The sequence below is a fragment of the Eurosta solidaginis genome, chromosome 2 (genome assembly GCF_040869045.1).
Source record: "Eurosta solidaginis isolate ZX-2024a chromosome 2, ASM4086904v1, whole genome shotgun sequence".
Classification (NCBI taxonomy): Eukaryota; Metazoa; Arthropoda; class Insecta; order Diptera; family Tephritidae; genus Eurosta; species Eurosta solidaginis.
In genome coordinates this window covers 53929474-53942671 of record NC_090320.1, presented here as the reverse complement: position 1 = coordinate 53942671, position 13198 = coordinate 53929474, and the positions used below count along the sequence as shown (strand labels likewise).

Sequence of the window (13198 nt, the reverse complement as noted above, 5' to 3'; positions counted from 1 at the left end):
CTGGCGACCCCAAGCTCCTCAAGGAACTTGGGGTGGGGAGGGGGGATGGCCTGAAGGTTTAACGTGGCCACATAAATCGTTCCCAAGATGGTCGGGCTAGCACTTTAATGATGCTGTGTTACCGGAGCGTACCGGATCTGTATCCGGCAAAGGACCATCACATCGATAACACTCCCCAAAGCCTTCGGGGAGCAACCTTATCGCTACAACAACAACAACAAGAAGCATCTGGTTCCTCCAGTAGAAAAATTATATCCTCGCCATTCAACCATTGCTCATACTTAGAAGAGAACCGCTCAATGCGTTTACCAGCGAAATTCCACTTCTTCCACTTCTGTCACTATGACTTTTTTCCACCTGCCGCCTTATAGTCGAAACACTGTGCGTCCTAGGGCGTGAACAGCAAGGAGCCACAAAAGATTTATAGAAGTTACGTGGACGTCTGGTTTTGGGATCTAGCCCAGGACCTGTCCGATGCAACCATCCCTTACACGAGACACACTGACATCAATATGCCCGTCCTAAAAGATTCTTTTCCGGCAGATGCAGCACAACCATTTCTCAGGACCGGGGTCAGGATACGGATCCGGATAGGGTTCGATACCTTCCCGGAGCAAGAGAATATGGAGCAGTCCCGGTGTAAGGAGCTGCTGGGAGGATGACAATTTGTGCGAGGCGCAACAAATTAAATGGGGTTACACTGAAATGGCAGTCATTGGTCGGGAAATAGAACCGACGGCCTTGGGAAGCCACGATCATGCCTTCTGGAACACTTGTATCTCATACTTGGTTAATCAGCTATATACATGTTTATCTGTAGTTTATGCATGTCTTTCTTCTAGCTATGTGCATGTGTATGTGTGACTAACAGCTTGTGCTCTCAGCTGATGTTGTTGTAGCGATAAGGTTACTCCCCGAAGTCATTGGGGAGTGTTATCGATGTGATGGTGCTTTGCCGGATACAGATCCGGTGCGCTCCGGTAACACAGCGAAATTAATGTGTTAGCTCGACCATCTCGGGAACGATTTATATGGCCACATTAAACCTTCAGGCCATCCCTCCCTCCCCACCCACAATTTCCATGAGGAGCTTGGTGTCGCCAGAGCCTCGTCTGTTAGTGAAACAGGATTCGCCGCGGATAGGTGAGGTTGACAATTGGGTTTGGGGAAGCTGTATATTGCGCTGACAACCTGAAGGGTTGCACCGCGCAGCCCCTTGAATCTGGTATTTTTGTCGCCTCTTACGACAGGCATTCCTACCGCGGGTATTTTCTGACCCCCTAACCCGCTGGAGGAAGGGACCACGGTAATTTTTAGGTATTTTGTTGTTGCTGTAGTGATAAGGTATCTCCCCGAAGGCTTTGGGGAGTGTTATCTATGTGATGGTCCTTTGCCGGATACAGGACCGGTACGCTCCGGTAAAACAGCACCATTAAGTTGCAAGCCCGACCATATCGGGAACGATTTATAATGACTACATTAAACCTTCAGGCCATCCCTCCCTCCCCACCATCAAGTTCCATGAGGAGCTTGGGGTGGCCAGAGCCTCGTCTGTTAGTGAAACAGGATTCGCCGCGGATATGTGAGGTTGACAATTTGGTTTGGAGAAGATATATATTGCCCTGGCAACCTGAAAGGATTGCGCTAGACAACCCCTTGAATATGCTATTTTATTCGCCTCTTACGACAGGCATACCTACCGCCGGTATATTTTAATTCCCTATCCCGCTTGGGTGTTTCGTTAACATCTTTTGAACGAGGTACAATTTTTATTTTCCGCCTTCCGACTATTAATACTCATGTCAAGACGGCCGTTTGACAGATTGCGCTAATGTCGCCCGATCTGACCTTCTCCATTAAAATACGTGCAATCTACTCACCATTCATAAGATTATGTTGAACCTATATGAAAAATTTGATTGTCACGCGGCCATAGAGTTGTAAATCGTCTCATTTATGATTAAAGGGTGAATTAAACTTCCTTAACCCTAACGAGAAGCTCGGCCTTAGATCTCTTCGGAGGTTATCGCGACTTACATTTATTTTTATTTTTAACCCTAACACCATAGTGGTAACCATACCTATAACGATCTCCATGCCTTAACCTAAAAATCTTGAAAATTTCATGAAAATACAGAAAACGCACAAAATTACAAACATATTCCACAACAAATAATATTCTATCATAACGTATCCAAAACAATGAATAAAATCTACAAAAAGTTATTAAATTCACAAATTCAAATATTTTTAGGTTATGGCGAGAAACCAAAAACCAATTGGTTGGCTATGGTATGGTTACGGCGTTAGCGTTATGGTATGGCACCATTAATCGATTACATTGATTTCCATAAGGTGGGTTCGATCAGCTGTTTCATCCGGTTATGTCCCCATTAATTGGCCTTTAAGTATGCATTCTTTTAAAGCCAAATTAAACTTCCTTAACCCTAACGCCATAGTCGTAACCATATCCATATCCATAACCATCTCAATGTGATCGATTAATGGTGCCTTAACCTAAAAATCGTGAAAATTTCACAAAAATGATGAAAACGCAAAAAATTACAAACATATTCCACAAAAAATAAGTATCTTAGTCATAACGTATCCAAAATAATGAAGAAAATCTAAAAAAAGTTATTAAATTCACCAACTCAAATATTTTTAGGTTATGGATATGGCGAGAAACCAAAAACCAATTGATTGGCTATGGCGTTAGCGTTATGGTATGGCACCATTAATCGATTACATTCCTTTCCATAAGGTAGCTTCGATCAGCTGATTTATATGGTTATGGCTTTATGGTTATAAGTCACCATTAATTCGCCCTTTATTAGGGCTGTGACGAGTCCCGGAAATGTCCCGCCGTCTCAGATATTTCCGAAATGTCTCGGATATTTCCGAAATGTCCCGGACTTTACTAAATTCGAAGACGAGATAAAACCCGGAAATGTATTTTGGCGAAGCTAAAATGTATAGAGCTGCAAAATTTACAAATGGATGAATCAAAATGTAAGTTTTGCAGCTCGTTGTCAGTTTACTAAAGAGCGTGCCTCGAATGATTGTGATTGGAAATCAAAGATGAATTGAAACCATGGCGGTTCCGCAATCATTGAAACGAAGCATTTGTTTATGCTTTCACGGGGGAATTTACCTCAAATTCGTGTTGGCAACAATCACATAGGGCCAGAAAGGATTTGAACAAGATTGGCGTCCGGACTATGTAGGGCGATAATTTATCGATATTTTTGTTCGCTTTGTCGGGACTTACCAACTTTTAAGGCTCCATTACTGATACTTAGCATAGACTTGACTTGGCTTGCGAACTGTCACTTACAGTTCTGTTAAATGAACATTGCATGTTACTGATTACTCAAAACTTAGCAACACTTAACTTGACTTAGAAGTCTGTTGAATTTTGATTTTCTATGTAAGTTCTAAGTGACGTTTACATTTTGAGATGCCATTTGTTTGTTTCCATTTCATTTTGACATTTTGTCATACAAATTGACATTTATTTAAAAGTAAATTTCAACGCTGATTATGATGCCAGGTTGTATGCGCCAAGTGGAGTATAATCGTGGCTAAGTTGCCAAGTTTACGCCAAGTCAAGTCAAGTCTATGCTAAGTATCAGTAATGGGAGCTTTAGTTTGGCAACACCGAACTCTGAAAAAAAAACCGATGACGTTTGTCCACGGAACATCCATCTCAATCATTTTTATTCACCACTAGCGGCATTCATATTCAAAAACAAAATGGAAGACGAATGAATACTTCGACATGAAAAAACAGTCTATAAAAAAAGTCGAGTCACATTTGAAGCGAAATTAATATATAAGAACGATTTGAATTATCAATAAGCCAATTCTGCTTCTTTAAATGCCACTCTTCCATTGGATAACTTAAAAATGCACTGCACAGACTATTTTGCGTTGTCATAAAATGGTGCAAAATCCGTCCAATCTAACACATGCACATACATACACATGACCATTTCCAATGAATGGGAATATCCATAAATCCAACTTAATAACGAATGATTTACCGGCCAGGCACAATTTACATAGTCATTTATCTTTCAAATGCCATTTACTTTAATCAAAACATTTTTATTATAGCTTTCAATGCTGCTTATTAAATTGCAAAGTTTAACTCAATATTTGGTGTTACATATGGTATTTGTTCATATGAACATACATTCAAGCGTAAATGACCGACTCGATCTCCGAATTGGTCCGCGTATACACGGTATACGTACATATTTGTAGGTAGGAATGTAGAAGTCGTGTAGATAGATATACATGACATTTAGTATGTATAGAATAAATCGAGAAATTTTCCACTTTCCACACAAATTTCTACCACTATACCATACATTGTACAACACAACCTAATATATTTATAAAAAAATTACGCGTTTTTAAAACGCAGTAGCCCCTTCGACCAATTTTATACATTAATTTGTAAATTGCATGCTCCCACATTTAATTGCTACCAGCTTGTTACTTCACCAGGAATTCCGACACCCGATAGCGTTACATAAAGTTTATAAATCATTGCAAAATTATTCTCACCGTTTTCGCCAAGTGTTCGTCTGCGAGTATCTCAAGTTATTCGTACTGCAAATTCACTAAATTTAAGTTTTTTCCTTAAAAAACTAGCTTATAATTAATTGTATGATTTGATGCATACGATTATAACCTAACTTAAAAAATGATTTCGACAAACTGAGCGGCTGCATACAGGAGGTGAGTTTTTCCTGTACTGTGATCTGTGGTGAAACACTCTACGCCGCAGAGTACAATGACTGCTTGTGCTATCATCTATGATCGTCTCTTTTTTTCATATGCGTTGTGTGGTCCGGCAGTTTTCTGCCACGTTTTATTGTAAAATTTCCCTCCACAAATCATTTTACCGTCGAAACACAATGAACGCGAAAACGCGTTGTCGGAAGGCGTATTACCACATAACACTTAAGGTTCATGCACATTATACGACGCATACGCATATAGCGACACGTTCCGACAAAATATCCTTTGCATATATTCTTATGGGACCATTCACACCTAGCTACAGTCGTACGACACGACCAAGTTGAGCTAGGCAAAAATGCCGCGTCGTGTTGTGCCGTTCCACTGTCGCTAGGTGTGCATTATCTCGCGGCGCTTCTACGAAATGTCAAACCATTTTCAAATATTTATTTACAAACATGTCGCTGATGCCCAACATGGCCTGGACTTATTGAAATGGTACAAAATACCTTATTATTTAATTAAAATGTTATTTTAAAAATTTATTGAAACACGTGTTTACACAAAGAAAAATTATTTTGTCGCGTCACTCACGCTTAATGTGCATTGACAAATTTTGTCGAAACTGTCGTGCCGGTGTCGGTACATGTCGCGTCGTATTATGTGCATGAACCTTTAAAGTGCGTGCACACTAAGCGGTGCCACATGTAGCGGCAGCGGCGCTTCACTTTTTTTCCTATTTGATCAACATTGCCGCTCATGGCCGCGCCGCGGAGTGCTGCTGCCGCTAGGTGTGAATTGTTCCACATGCGAAGAATATTTGTCAGCGCAGTGTAGTGCAGCTTAGTGTGACCTTAGCTTTAGGGCCGTTTGCACAGTCTTCAGCAGGAGCCGTTCTGACAAAGATTATCGAAAATAAAGATGTCGCAGGGACGAAAAATTTTTTGAAGCAAGCTTCACAAAATTCTAGTAGGTCACATTCACCACTTACCACAGCAGAATTTGTTAAACTACCACTGTCTGTATTTGTTATTTAACAATTATTTGTACACTTTTTATTCAGCTAATGTGTTCAGAATTCACATTTTTACTCTCTAAAACTCCAATCAGTGTATTTCTGTGCTTAAATTATGTTAAAAATTGTGTTAAAATTTTTGGTGTGGTGAAAGTGACCTACTAGAATTTTGTTACGCTCCGCTGCTTTCCACCGAAGTTTGCGCCTGCAACATCTTTATTTTCGATAATATTTGGTTCTGACCATCTCCATGGAGCAATTTATCAGTTAGCTTCATTTGACATTTCCACAAATCAACACATATGAAGAATATCCAGATCATTGTCGCCCCTATTATGAGACAAATTCGATCTTCGACTGTGGTCGAAAGAGCTGATCGAACGAACCTTCATTCGGTCCCTGCAAAAATTGTTGATTACGTGTTCAATTTTCTTCATATTGGAGTACTCTAACAATACTCCTTTGCAATGCGTTTGCGGACCACCATCAGCCGATCATTGCTCGTTTTTTAACGACCGTGATCACGACACAATGACGATCGAACAGAGTTGCCAAAAGTAAAATATTGCATACAAATAACTGATAATATAATTTTACTATGGCAACTCTGATATTGCATTTTATCGCGCACAGGTTTTATGTATACATACTATAGTATTGTTACGAATATTAGCAAAACTAAGGAGTGCTGCCAGCTCTAAGCCGATCTAAGCAGTGACGTGAATGCACATCAATAATTCAATCATTATGAATCAATAATTGCGTCTACACATATGTACACATTCCGACGAGCAACATTTCCATACAAGGCAGCGAGAGATGAGATGTCACACACCGATGAATTTACTTATACGCTTATGTGTGTGCGGGAGACTGTAAACTACAAACACATGCATATACCTTATCTGAGTTGTCACAAGAGAGAGCAATAATTTGTGCACGTAGTTGTGGCTGGCGATTTTGTAGCCGAAACAACTAGTAACTTCTGGAAATCGAAGAGCCTAGAAGTATGCAGCGTAAACTATAAAAGCGGCGCCAGCGAGTAAGAAGTAATTCAGTTTGATTTGAATTGTCAAGCAGTTACGAGTAAGACGATATCTAGCGAGCAATAGCACTATTATTTTGAAAGTCAGTTTCCTTTAAGCTATCAGTTTGGTTATTAAGCTATTCGTTGTACAGTTGGAGTGTTATTGTGAATTTAGTGATTCGAACTTAGCAGAGGATTGCAAATAAGAGGATTTGCAGAAAATTCGTTACAATTGGTGTCAGAAGAGGAATTGTTGAATAAATTCTAGAGGACAACAAGGACATGGCAAAGTTAAGTGAATTGAAGATCCCGCAACTGAAGAAGGAGTTGGAGAGCCGTGGATTGAATACAAGCGGCGTTAAACTCGAACTTCAGGCACGGCTACGAGAAGCAATGGAAGCAGAAGGAATCGATGTGGAAGAGCATGTCTTTCATCTTGATGGCGAGGAGACAACAAAAATTGAAGAGAAGAACGAAACATCGCAGACGGTTACCAGTACAGACTTGAACATGATTTTAGCTGCAATATCTGCTCAAACATCGACAGTGTCATCTCAACTGGCAGAACAGCAGACATATATGGAATCGCAGGAGAACCGTATAACATCCAAGATGGAAGAACAGAAGACATATATGGCATCACAACTAGAATCGCAGGAGACACGTATAACATCCAAGATGGAAGAACAGAAGACATATTTGGCATCTCAACTGGAAGCGCAAGAGGCACGTATATCTGAAATGTCGGCACAAATTTCGGAACAGGTATCAGCGCAGCTCTTTGTGAAACTGGAAGAGCAGGATGCAAAAATTTTACAACTCGAGGACAAAATTGATGCCGAAATAGAAGCGTTAAAAGGTCGTATGGAGCAGTTACAACTAAACCGCCCAGCTGTTTCAGCGAGTAATCCAAAGGTAAAGACACCATCCTTTGACGGTTCTGTTCCTTTTCAGGTCTTTAAGCTACAGTTTGAGAAGACCGCAGCAGTGAACCAATGGAATGCTGAAGATAAAGTTGCAGCTCTGTTCGTGGCACTGAAAGGGCCTGCCGCGGAAATCTTACAGACCATCCCAGAGTACGAGCGGAACCACTATGAAGCATTGATGGGCGCTCTAGAGAGGCGATACGGAACTGAGCATAGGAGACAGATATACCAAATGGAGTTGCTGAACCGCTTCCAGAGGCCTGGTGAAACATTGCAAGAGTTTGCGTCGGATATTGAAAGGCTAGCACATTTAGCGAATGCGGACGCACCCGTGGAATACACTGAAAGGGTAAAAATCCAGAGCTTCATAAATGGCATACGAGATGTGGAAACGAAGCGGGCTACATACGCAAACCCAAAGCCAACATTCGCAGAAACGGTGTCACAAGCCCTGATTCAGGAAACAGCGTCGCTTCTGTGTAAGCCAGTTTTCAAAGCACGCCGTGTGGAAGTAGAAAGGCCAGAGTGGGTAGACGCAATATTGGAGGCGCTGAAAGGATCGCAAAAGGGGAGTGAAAAAGTTATCAAATGCTTCAAATGCGGGAAGTCCGGTCACATTGCACGTCATTGCGATCTTGGCCTTAATAGTTCCAACAATGTGAGTGGGCGTAAACGCAAAGCTGGAGGAGATGAGCAAGAGCGAGTAAGAGGTAGAGAGCTAGATCCAGCTATTGAATGCCCTGTGATATCTGTGTCGCAAATTGGTAGAAAATCGAGCAGTCTTACCGTCAGAGGGAATGTGGATGGCAACGAACGAATACTGACTGTAGATACGGGCGCATCTCATTCCTTGATCCGATCTGACTTGGTCAACAGGAGAGTAAAACCGTTACCTGGAGCAAAGTTGCGTACGGTCACTGGCGAGTATAACCAAGTTCAGGGAGAAGTGATATGTGAAGTATTGATTGGGAAGGTCATGGTTCTACACAAATTTGTTGTGGCGGAGATTGTTGATGAAGTTATATTGGGAGTGGATTTCTTGGTTGACCATGACATCAAGATCGATATGCAGAGAAGGGTGATGCGTTATGAGAACCAAGATGTGCCACTTAAATTTAGTTTGGAAAAAGGGTTCAGCAGTAATCGGGTACTGGTGGAGAAGACTCAACGAAGGCCACGAAATTCAAAGGTAAAGGTTGATGGAACAAATGGGCCAAACAAATCAAAACCGAAGGTACCTGTGAGAGAAAAACTGGCATTGAAAAGCCCTAGCGGACGTACTAAAACGAAGAAAGAATGCAAGGATGATTTCAAGCCAGCGCGCACTTTTGTTGGGAAACGTCGGAACGATACTGAGTATGTGAAGCCAATCCGTCAAGAACAAGCTCTACAAAGTAGTTCTTCATTGGCCAAGCAACAGAGTGCGAGAGAACGATCCAGAATAATGAGTAGTAAGATGGAACACAGGTACGACAGGGAAAATAATTCGGAAGGTTTCCGGAATGGAGATTTGGTACTGTTAAACAACCCTCACCGGCGGAAAGGTGTCCCAGCCCAATTTCGGTGCAGTTGGGAAGACCCGTACAAGATTGTGAAGAAGCTCAGTGATACCATCTACCGCATACAAAGCATTGAGAAACCACGGAGTAGAAGAGTGGTACATTTGGCGATGCTAGCAGCGTTTAGATCGAGAGATTTGTCTGATCGGGACGATCAGACTTAGGTGGAGGGCAGTGTTACGAATATTAGCAAAACTAAGGAGTGCTGCCAGCTCTAAGCCGATCTAAGCAGTGACGTGAATGCACATCAATAATTCAATCATTATGAATCAATAATTGCGTCTACACATATGTACACATTCCGACGAGCAACATTTCCATACAAGGCAGCGAGAGATGAGATGTCACACACCGATGAATTTACTTATACGCTTATGTGTGTGCGGGAGACTGTAAACTACAAACACATGCATATACCTTATCTGAGTTGTCACAAGAGAGAGCAATAATTTGTGCACGTAGTTGTGGCTGGCGATTTTGTAGCCGAAACAACTAGTAACTTCTGGAAATCGAAGAGCCTAGAAGTATGCAGCGTAAACTATAAAAGCGGCGCCAGCGAGTAAGAAGTAATTCAGTTTGATTTGAATTGTCAAGCAGTTACGAGTAAGACGATATCTAGCGAGCAATAGCACTATTATTTTGAAAGTCAGTTTCCTTTAAGCTATCAGTTTGGTTATTAAGCTATTCGTTGTACAGTTGGAGTGTTATTGTGAATTTAGTGATTCGAACTTAGCAGAGGATTGCAAATAAGAGGATTTGCAGAAAATTCGTTACAGTATAGAGAAATATTTGTGTCTTTATTCACGCAACTACTAAATAACAAAAGAATATTCGTAGTATAAAATATAAAACAGGCATGCTTAACCAACGAAACGATATCATTTCGTTACGATAATTAACATTAATAAACGAAACAAAGTCATTTCGTTTCGTTTATTAACGTTAAGAACGTCAAATTAACGAAATGATTTTGTTTCGTTTTCTGCCATATCAAAACGAAATCAAATCGTTTATGTTGATTATTAATTTCAAACTATGCTGGCAAAGCTAATTGATGGCTGAGTCATTAAAGGTGAAAGCATTAGCCAAGCTGATTGCAACTTTTCTCATGAATTTTGACAGTACGAACATTTCTCAGAGTATTTTTGACATTACCACCATCGAATTACACAAACAAATTACATGGAATTTGTGTATGTATGTCCGCTCGCTGTTACCACCTTACGGCTTCGCCATGGCTATAGCATTGCCAGCACAATTCAAACATAAAATATCACGTTTTTGTTAACGTTTTTAACGTTAACGAAAGCTTTTCGTTTCGGTTAAAAACGAGATACAATTTATCTTGATAATTTCTTTATCGATAATATTTCGAAGTGTTTCAACGGAAACGGTGGAAATTTTTTGATAAACGATTAGCTTAACGTTAAGGTGCATCTCTGATATAAAAGTTGTACTGCCCCTCTTCATTTACTTTCATTTTAAATTAAATTCACTCTGATAATTCTTCCGACACAATTCCTCTTTAGTACTTTGGCATATGATCCTCTGTGGGTGCTCCATGGAGTACACCAGTGAAAGTACTTTGGAAAGTACTCTCACGTATGTACTCTATGGATTACTCACAAACAAAGCGAGAGTGGGATCACCTACTCCTCTCCTAGAACATCTCAATGTTAATTGGAACACATTTTTTGTATGAATACAGATTAGTTTTGGAACACTCCTATACTCCTAAAGGAGTATTCCTTACACTATTTATAGAGTACTCGCGTTTTTTGAAGGGGTATTATGACGCGCGTTCTATGAAGGCAAGCATTATTGTGAATTTCGATAAATTCAAAAGTTCACAATAGCACATTTCTGCCAATTAAAATAAAATAAATAAATAAAAGCATAACTAGTTATTAAATACAAATATTAAAAATAAAATTATGACTACGACGGAATTCTGGTTTGATGATTCGTTAAATGTTGAAATTGTAAATTTTGTTTATAGATTTATTCAAAACTTCAGACTGTCCAAAGAAGCGTTCGTGGAATTGTTGTCCAGTACAGATGAACTGCTGCAGCAATGCACAAGGGCCAAGTCTATGCCTAATATTCTAAAATTGGCAACAGTTCTCCGATTTTGTGCTCAGGGATCCCACCATTTGGGCATTGGAAACGAAAATGCACTCGTACTTGCCCGCCAGACTGTGTCTGTGGTACTATCAGAGGTGTTGAATGTCTTGGAAAATTTTATTTGTGAAAGATGGATAAAACTGAATTACGAGGAGGCTGAGCTGCATCAAGCAAAGGTGCATTTCTATAATGTGCAACTTCTTTTTACTATATGGGGATTTTGTTCCATAATTGAAACCAGTCTTTCAAGCTGTTGTTTTGTACTCACGACCTTGGACCTATATAAAATTAATTCAAATAGTTTAAAATTACTACTAGGTAGTAAGAAAGTAGAACATAAATACAAAAAACTTACATTTTAAACAATTATTTTTATTCGATACTGCGTCGACAACAAATTTCTATTCGCTTGAATATTAGATACAAAACGTAAACGTGTAAAATCTTTCTATTTGTCATCATTGTCATATTTACCCGAATAATAATAATAGCTGACGGGCTGTCGCGAATGGAAGGTGAATGGAAGAAAGGTTTGTTTTTGCTCGCGGTTAATAAACTGACTGAAGAAGTGTCCATTTGTGTTTCAGACCAACTTTTCCTTAGCAAAATGTGTATGTAAATAATTCAACGAAACAGTCGTCTACAAAAATATTTGAAAAATATTATTAGGAAAATGATTTAAGTGATCGAACAGCGAGTTAACAGGTGAACCTGGTTGTTTACTGTTGTGAACGGTTTTTTCAAGCATTCACCACTTGTATGGAGGGCTCTAAGCAGCTCTTAAATAAACGTTTAAGAAATGTTTTTATTTTTTTATTTTGAATCGAAAAAGGAGGAGCGAAGAAATTTTGACGTTTGACAGATTTGAATATTGAATATCAACTGATTTTAATAAACATCAAATTTTGTTTGTTTTCCGAAATGATACTTTTCCTTTATAAACAATGTACAATCAACTATTTCTTTGCAAAACCAGAGTTGTCAGGTGAGTTTGTTCATATAAATCTTAAGAAAATAGTAGTAGAAATTTCTTAAGTACTGCGTACAGCATGGGGAAGTTTTTCCTGACCATTTTTTTAGGGTAGTTTTAATTAGATTTTTTGGTTTTCTTTAGAACTACATACGGCTCTCAAAACCTAACTTTACGTCAGATGGTGAAGACAAAGAGGATAGATATAATAAGAACCGTCACTCGTTATTTTTCAGGCATTTAATCGATGTAAACTCTGAGGTAGTCGCTACTTTTTTTTGGGCGAGATGTTTATAAATGTCTTCTATACATTTTAATAGGGTATTTGTGTTTATTTTTCCGACAGTATTTAATTAATTATTTGAGTCTCTTTCCAAAAATTACGTTTGTTCAAAGTGCCTACACCGCATGGATAAATGGAAGGCAATTCCAAAATGTCGCTCAGAAAAAAACATTTGGCATGAATTTTTTGATTTCCAGCGAGTTACTCGCCACAAAATAACGAGTGACGGCTCTTATAATATCTATCCTCTTTGGTGAAGATGTCACAAGATGCCCTCAACCTAATACACGCAATGCGATCCAACAATGTAAATTCAATTTCGGATGCTCTCTGCATGAGTCATTCCTCGGTTTTCAATAACACATGAACCAGTTACGAATTGTGATTTAACATGCAAATGCAACAACAATATGATCCATATGAAACACGAGGACTGTTGTTAAAAAATTGCAACAGTGCGTTTATTTTAGGCAGCCATATTAGTTAACACCCAATAAAGAATAAGATAATACGGTTGTGGGTAGTATCGGGTAACTAAAAAA

The 13198-nt window shown here is 39.5% G+C and overlaps 1 protein-coding gene across 1 annotated transcript in view; it reads right to left on the bottom strand.

The window, feature by feature from the left end:
- The window catches only part of Hrb27C (Heterogeneous nuclear ribonucleoprotein at 27C), a 36876-nt gene extending 32114 nt beyond the window's left edge, over positions 1–4762 (bottom strand). The window contains exon 1 of the mRNA XM_067765349.1: positions 4576–4762. The gene's annotated coding sequence lies outside the window, so the exon portion shown is untranslated. The remainder of the gene's footprint in view (positions 1–4575) is intronic.
- Positions 4763–13198: the final 8436 nt, after the last annotated feature.